Source organism: Nanorana parkeri, unplaced genomic scaffold (genome assembly GCF_000935625.1).
Source record: "Nanorana parkeri isolate BGI_ZX_2015 unplaced genomic scaffold, ASM93562v1 scaffold1345, whole genome shotgun sequence".
Lineage (NCBI taxonomy): Eukaryota > Metazoa > Chordata > Amphibia > Anura > Dicroglossidae > Nanorana > Nanorana parkeri.
Genome location: NW_017307613.1, coordinates 36,642 through 44,518, shown reverse-complemented (window position 1 = coordinate 44,518; position 7,877 = coordinate 36,642).

Genomic DNA, 7,877 nt, shown 5'->3' with positions numbered 1-7,877 from the left:
GACCAAAACTCTTGCTAGTAAAAAAACAAAAACAAAACACTGTCGTCTGAGTTAATGTCCAAATCAATGCAACACTAAATGCACTCTGCGTGTAGTCATATTGAATAATTATCTGCAAGGTCCTCACTTTATATGCAGCTTCCTACAAAAAATAAAATGTGATTGCCGTGGCAAAATGTCTTAGAAAAAAAAAATGTTTAAAAAAATTCTATAGGTTTATGGAATCTTCCCGATAGCGGTCCAGTAGCAGGGCCCGTCATGGCACAGGCTGCAGTGCTGGATCATTGGTCCACATTCCTGGAAGAGGTGCTGGCAAAGGACATGCAAGTAAAAAACACAATGCATGGCCACTGTGAAGTATGTCCACTCAGGATGTTACTTCATATAAAGCTTGCAAGACAAAACAAAAAAATAAAAACATTTTTTTTTTTTTAAATTATAAAAACCTGACAGAATGCAACAGATTGGAAGGAACATCGGAAGGTACAAATCACAAGACCTCTGTTGACCTGCGAGCACTTTCCGATTTTGGTGCGAATGAACCCTTAGAGCAAAGACCCTCAACTGAATATGGATGGATTTAGTAATTCCAGATCACAAAAAGGAAGACTTTACTACAAGCAGCTATGTTCACAGAGGTCAATAATCTGCAGCATGCCAGCTCAAAGCAGCATGAAGAATTCACAGCTCCTTGCATTTCTTTTACACTCACAGGATTTAAAACGCACGCTGCCAACATTGCCGATTTCCCACCGCTAATTACTCCGCAATGACAGCATGAAAAACTTTGTACAAGCAAACTATGGTTCCAGTCTGCCCCAAATTCACATTTGTTAGAGACTTATTGCTGAGCACACGCACAAAATGTTTGGTTGGACACCCTGATGTATAAAAACCGAAGCAAAGAAACACTAGGCCTGACGTCCAGAGCATTCAGTCCGGGTTCAGCTTACACTCACTGGAAATAAAAATGTTTGTCATCGTTCCTCTGGGCAGCCCGGGATTTCCTTCATTCACTTATTTTTAAATCAAACTGGATTTTTTCTACTACAAACTAACAAATGTTCATCAAAAAAAGTTCACTCAGCATTATCGGCCTATTTTTAAGCAAACAATATGCATTAGGCACATTATTATAAAACTTATCAGAATTAATCCGAGTATTGTGCTATTACATGTGGTCAATACTAGTAATGATCATATTCAGTAAATTGTCACATGCCTTCATCTATTTCACTTTACATTTAGGACCTGTTCACACCAGTCCATGTGCATTGTGTAGGGGAGCTGCAATGTGTTACAACATATTACATGGTTTTCTTTGTTCAAATTTATATTACAAAATAAATTTAAAAAATATGAATTGAACTTTCTGCTGTGTTGACATGAGTGGATGCATTTTTATGCAACGCACGTGAACAGGGCACATATAGAACATTTTTTTCCCCTATGTACCCTTGTGCTGAGCCTGCATTGATCAATCCAGAATAATGCAGCTGGTGTAAACAAGGGCCTAAAATGTAGGCCAACCTGTCCAACGAAAGTGGGCAAACTATAAATCCGCCAGGGGCACGTATGTTGTCATCTTTTATATACACGGTTTACATTTTCTACAAATAAATACTTAAATAGGATTTAAAAAAAATGCTGATTTTTTTGTCTCATTCCCTATAACTGACACTTTTGTTTTTTGGACAACTTTGTGTGCATGTAAATGCAGAGAAGGAAATAAAGGCGTGTGCAGTATACTGAATACTATTTAATACATGCATTTACCACATACAATACTCAGATTTATTATTTTTGCTAAAAAAAAAAAAAAACCACAAGTCTTTTAAGTTTAAAAAAGCGTACCTACCAACTGCCTGGTTGCTATGGGCAACATGACATTTTTCTTGTTGCGGCACTTTTCACCCTCATTTTATACAGCTCTGGTCAACTTAACATGAACACAGCACAATTCAATCATGTTTCTACAAACAATTAATTTCTACAACTATCTGCACCCAAACATTCACATCTCCAGGTATATTTATTCTATGAATACAATAATGCGGTTTTCCTCACGATTTATTTTTTTTTCTAAAAAAAAAAAAAAAACCACAAGTCTTTTAAGTTTAAAAAAGCGTACCTACCAACTGCCTGGTTGCTATGGGCAACATGACATTTTTCTTGTTGCGGCACTTTTCACCCTCATTTTATACAGCTCTGGTCAACTTAACATGAACACAGCACAATTCAATCATGTTTCTACAAACAATTAATTTCTACAACTATCTGCACCCAAACATTCACATCTCCAGGTATATTTATTCTATGAATACAATAATGCGGTTTTCCAAAAACAAAAAAATTATACATCCAATTTATAGCACACAAATAAACATTTCTTGTTTCATTTTACAAAATGTTACAAATGCATTATCACTAATTTCAGGAATTACTATTCGCCAGAAATGACAATATCTCAACTCTCAATCTGCAGCTCTGGTAGACAATGAAAAGAGGGGGAAACCCTAAATATTACACACACACACACACGTGTGTGACTGTTTTACAATTATACACACACACAAACATATGGGCATCATCATGGGTAAGTGGAGTATACTAAAATGTAATATATATATATATATATTTTCCACATGTTTGTGTATATGATAGTTATTGTAAAGTATGCATGTACAAATATATATATTATTTTTTGTATATGTGTGTGTATCATATCATATACACAAACATGTGGAATATATATATATTTATTTTATTTTTTCCACATGTTTGTGTATATGATAGTTATTGTAAAGTATGCATGTACAAATATATATTATTTTTGTGTGTGTGTACATATATATTTAGTATTGTCCACACGTTTGTGTATATAATAGTTATTGTAAAACGTATCATACATACATACATAAAAAGATGCATACAAATAGAATGCTCCAATTGCAATCAATATTATACGTTAAACATATTAAATGATCCAAATAAACATTGATAGGCAACATTTTATGCACTGCAATGTCAAACAGATCAAACAGTTTCTTAAAAACTTACCAGCTCTGTCTTTCTCCAAGGAAGATCTAGGAAGAGTCTGCCGCTTTATTTTACTGAGACCCCCGATCTAAAAAGAAGATAAAGAGCTCTTAAGATCATTCTATGACATTTGTATTTAACGGAGTGTTTCATTTGTAGCTCGATTTGAGATATGAACGTATGTGGATCTAACAACACTCTCCCCCATGTATAAGCATTGTGTGAACATCAGCTTTCAGTTCTGGTAAAGCCTATTAACCACAGCAGTAAGCTCCCCCCACCTCAAACCTGCTTTATATATTGAAAAGGTCAAAACCTGCAATAAAAGTGCCATGTAACATAGCATGATGACACTCAACAGATTTCCGAGATCGGGATTCAGGTACTGATCCTCAAACAAACTTACGGGTCATCAGACCGACCCCATGTTTTCTATGTGGGCGAATGGAACTCTAAAACAACACCGCCCCCCCTAACCCCTTCTAATGGGCTGACTGGAAACACCTGCGATGCAAGATCACAATAGAGCTGTACGCCATCAGATCACAATTGGCTGACCACGTTAGGACTAATACATGCTGGAAGAAAGAACTAAAAAGGTGCCCATACACTTTAAAACCCTCGCAAGACTTTTGTCTTGCGAGGGTTGTAAAGTACTTTAAAAAACGTACGATCTGCCCATCTTGGACAGGCAGATCGTACTTGCGATCATCACAAGCCCGCCCCGAGGGGCGGGCTTACGATGACTGCAATGAGGGGCGGGCTTACGATCACTGCAAACGGGCTGTGTGCGCGTGCACACACTGGCCCGTTCGGCAGTTGTCGAACCAGCAGGCCACTAATTCGCCGAGAATCGTACGATTCCCGGCGGGTTTTCTAGCCTGCTGGTTCGACGGAAGACGTGCGACCGTACAGTAGAAACGGTCGCACGCCTTCCATACACTGCACGATTCTCGTACGATCGCGGGATTTCCCGCGATTCTCATATGAGAATCGCGCAGTGTATGGGCACCTTAAGCGTGACTATGTAGCCCATGGCAACCACACAGATGTCAACTGCCAGTTGGTTGATACTTGCAACAAAGATGCCTTCCCTTAGGGCCTATTCCTGTGCATTGCATTAAAGCAGCCTGTAGAATAGGCTGGCAACGCACGGGGACGGACCAAAAACAAAAAACCATGGGCTTTGGAGCAATTAATGCAATTTAAAATGAATGTCACTGCAGTGTGCGGATGGACTTAATATGCATTGACATGTGTTGCAGTAAGTTGCATGTTACCACAGCATACCCAAATACAAAAAGGTGTGTTTCAGCCTTTCACATCCTTTGGTTTCCAGAAATGAGTCTCGTTGTGATACAACAGCCACAATCTGGTCTAAAAATGGCTTTAGGTCAGTAAACATGCCTGGTGGCTCCAGATCTTCTCTCGCACATGCCAGTATTTTTTTGGATGCATCTCCTCTACCTATTAGAATCATTGTTTTAGATTTGAAATACAATCTAAAAAATAAACGTATTAATAATACCGTAATCTGGACACTTTTTTATAATATGCCTGTGTTGATCAAGTCCATATTTCTACTTTACATCAATGACGGCCTAGTGGCACCCCAGGCCACATAGGGCCCTTCTGACCTCCTCCTGCAGCAAACAATTCCTTATTTCATTTTTTTTCAAATTCTTTATTTATAGGCAAAAAGGGTGGGGTACAATGCATGGGAGCACACGCGAAGGCCACATGGTCTCGCAAAATAACAAAACAACGGACAGTGAGACTCATAATACGAACATGGTAACATGTGGTAATATTGGGTCCAGTAAACACATTTGTCCCTGCCCTTAAGGCAATTTTTAGGTGAATCAACATAAAACTAACATTAACGTCGTCCTTATTTCATTTTAAAAGAAGTGAATGGAATTGGAAAAGGACAATTACACACGATTCAACAAAGAGCTGAAGGAGTTCGAGATTTTGGCCATCACTGAGCTTACAATCATATTACCGGCATATTGTGTATTTTATGGCATTGTCACAGATGGCCGCCTCTCCTCCTACAGACAAGAGTAAGCGGCACATCTGGCACAGGCCAGGCTCACATTCTAATATATGGCCTTTTGGCCAGGCCTGAGTTGGACCAATCCCAAAAACCGATTCACCTAAAATAAAATGATAGTTGGCTTCTTAGTTTCTCACTTGTTATGTACAGGAACGGTTTTCTGAAGTGCTAGGCACAATGCAATGTCAGGAAGAGATTGCTTGAACTGGCTTACAAACTGTTAAACGAAAAGGTGCCAGAGCTGACGATTGTTCACTGCTGTCTACACAGCAACATGAAGACAAATTATAGATATATTTCTTCTAAACAATACTGTAATCCTTCTGGATATGCAATAGATTATTTTATTATTGGTATTTATATAGTGCAGTGCTTTACATAGTTGCACTTTCACATCAGTCCCTGTCCTCAAGGAGCTTACAATCTAAAGTCCCTATCTCACATGATCAGCTTTAGGATGAATTGCACTGACCGGATCCTGGATTTTATTATGTCCACACCTGAGTATAGGGAGTATAGGACCGCCTACCCTAAAATATACCACCTTGCCTACTGCTGGCCTTTGCTCTATACAGGAGGTCATATATAATCTTGGGATTTTATAATATCCACACCTGGGGGGCTGCATAGGACCCCCTACCCTAAAATATACCACCTTGCTCTACACAGAGGTCATATATAATCCTGGATTTTATAATAGCTACACCTGTGGGGCTGCATAGGACCCCCTACCGTAAAATATACCACCTTGCCTACTGCTGGCCTTTGCTCTATACAGGAGGTCATATATAATCTTGGGATTTTATAATATCCACACCTGGGGGGCTGCATAGGACCCCCTACCCTAAAATATACCACCTTGCTCTACACAGAGGTCATATATAATCCTGGATTTTATAATAGCTACACCTGTGGGGCTGCATAGGACCCCCTACCGTAAAATATACCACCTTGCCTACTGCTGGCCTTTGCTCTATACAGGAGGTCATATATAATCTTGGGATTTTATAATATCCACACCTGGGGGGCTGCATAGGACCCCCTACCCTAAAATATACCACCTTGCTCTACACAGAGGTCATATATAATCCTGGATTTTATAATAGCTACACCTGTGGGGCTGCATAGGACCCCCTACCGTAAAATATACCACCTTGCCTACTGCTGGCCTTTGCTCTGTACAGAAGTCATATATAATCCTGGGATTTTAGGTTCTAAATGTTATATGGTAAAATGTCCACACCTAGGAGCTACATAGGACCCCCTACACTAAAATACACCACCTTGCCTACTGCTGGCCTTTGCTCTGTACAGAAGTCATATATAATCCTGGGATTTTAGGTTCTAAATGTTATATGGTAAAATGTCCACACCTAGGAGCTACATAGGACCCCCTACACTAAAATACACCACCTTGCCTACTGCTGGCCTTTGCTCTATACAGAATTCAAATACAATACAATAGAAGTAAACACATTATATAGTAACATTGGAAATAACTTTGGAATACAAAATGCAATTTTAATCAAAAAAATAAAAATAAAAAATTAGCACAAAAAAAAAAAAGGAGTGCCTCTGGGATCATGTATACTCCAACCCTGGAACATTACTAATGCTAAGAAACTGATTTCTCTTTAGTTTGGTATTTTTTCACAATAGCGACAAATGCAGATTTTCAAAAAGGAAAGCAAACCCTCGAGTGGCTGCAAACAGTAAAAAACAAAAAAACAAAAAACAAAAGCACAAAAAGACATTTTAGCCAAAGTGTCAGATATGTGAAATAAATATTAACCACGCTGACCTCTGTTATACTGTACATAAATGCAGGGAAAAATATAACAAAATTAGATGCAAATAGGCAACGTTAGGCACAATTCTCAATTGCCAACTGCAGTTCCAGCTTTTCACAAGGTCATTTGTGCTGGGGTAGTTGGATTTCCAGCGACCATTAACCCCTGGTGTCCCAACACACCCAGAAATGAACCCCCTCTGCCCTGTATTAAGCATGATTGTCTATGATGATTACTGAAATATAAAAAAAGTACCACATTTGACGTGGCACAGTAAAGGGTTACAAACAAAAAAAGGGTTGGTTAATAGAATTACATAACATCTGACAAAAAAAAAAAAAAAAAAAAAAAAAAAGGAGGCTTTACAGGCCTGTTTTAAAATGATCCTGCAATCGAAACCTGGCATCCCTTCCATCATTATAGATAGAAGACTATATAAGATAAAACACGGGGATTCATTTATTTTAGGAGAGATTAGTTTATCAAAAACTACAAATTATCAACCTATAAAATGTGTGCAGCTATAGGCACACAGCACTGCCACCATCATCATTATACAGGATTTATACATTTTTATTTTACAATATAATAGTTAAGACAGGACAGTTACAATATAATACACAGGACAAGATGGTTAGGAGGGTCCCGGCTCCTCAGAGTTTACAATCTAAAGTCACTTAGTAGCACTAGATTAACCACTTGCTTGTAGCTGCTTCCTTGTAGCAAGCTTGTATCCTGAAAGTGAAGTGTTTGCCAGCAAGAGGTTAACCCCGTGCTACCAAGCAATTAAAAAGGCCATGCAAAGCTGAACCCCATCTATCTCTGTCAACTGCAGGTCACATGGCTCCTTAAAAAAATTCTACCAAGTCCTATATTGGAGCACCGACCCCTGACATTTGTGTATCTGTGATAAAGTTTTACACCAAGATATTCTAGGATGTAAAATTGTGCCCTTTTAGGGGAAAACAATTCAAAGAATTAAAAAAAAA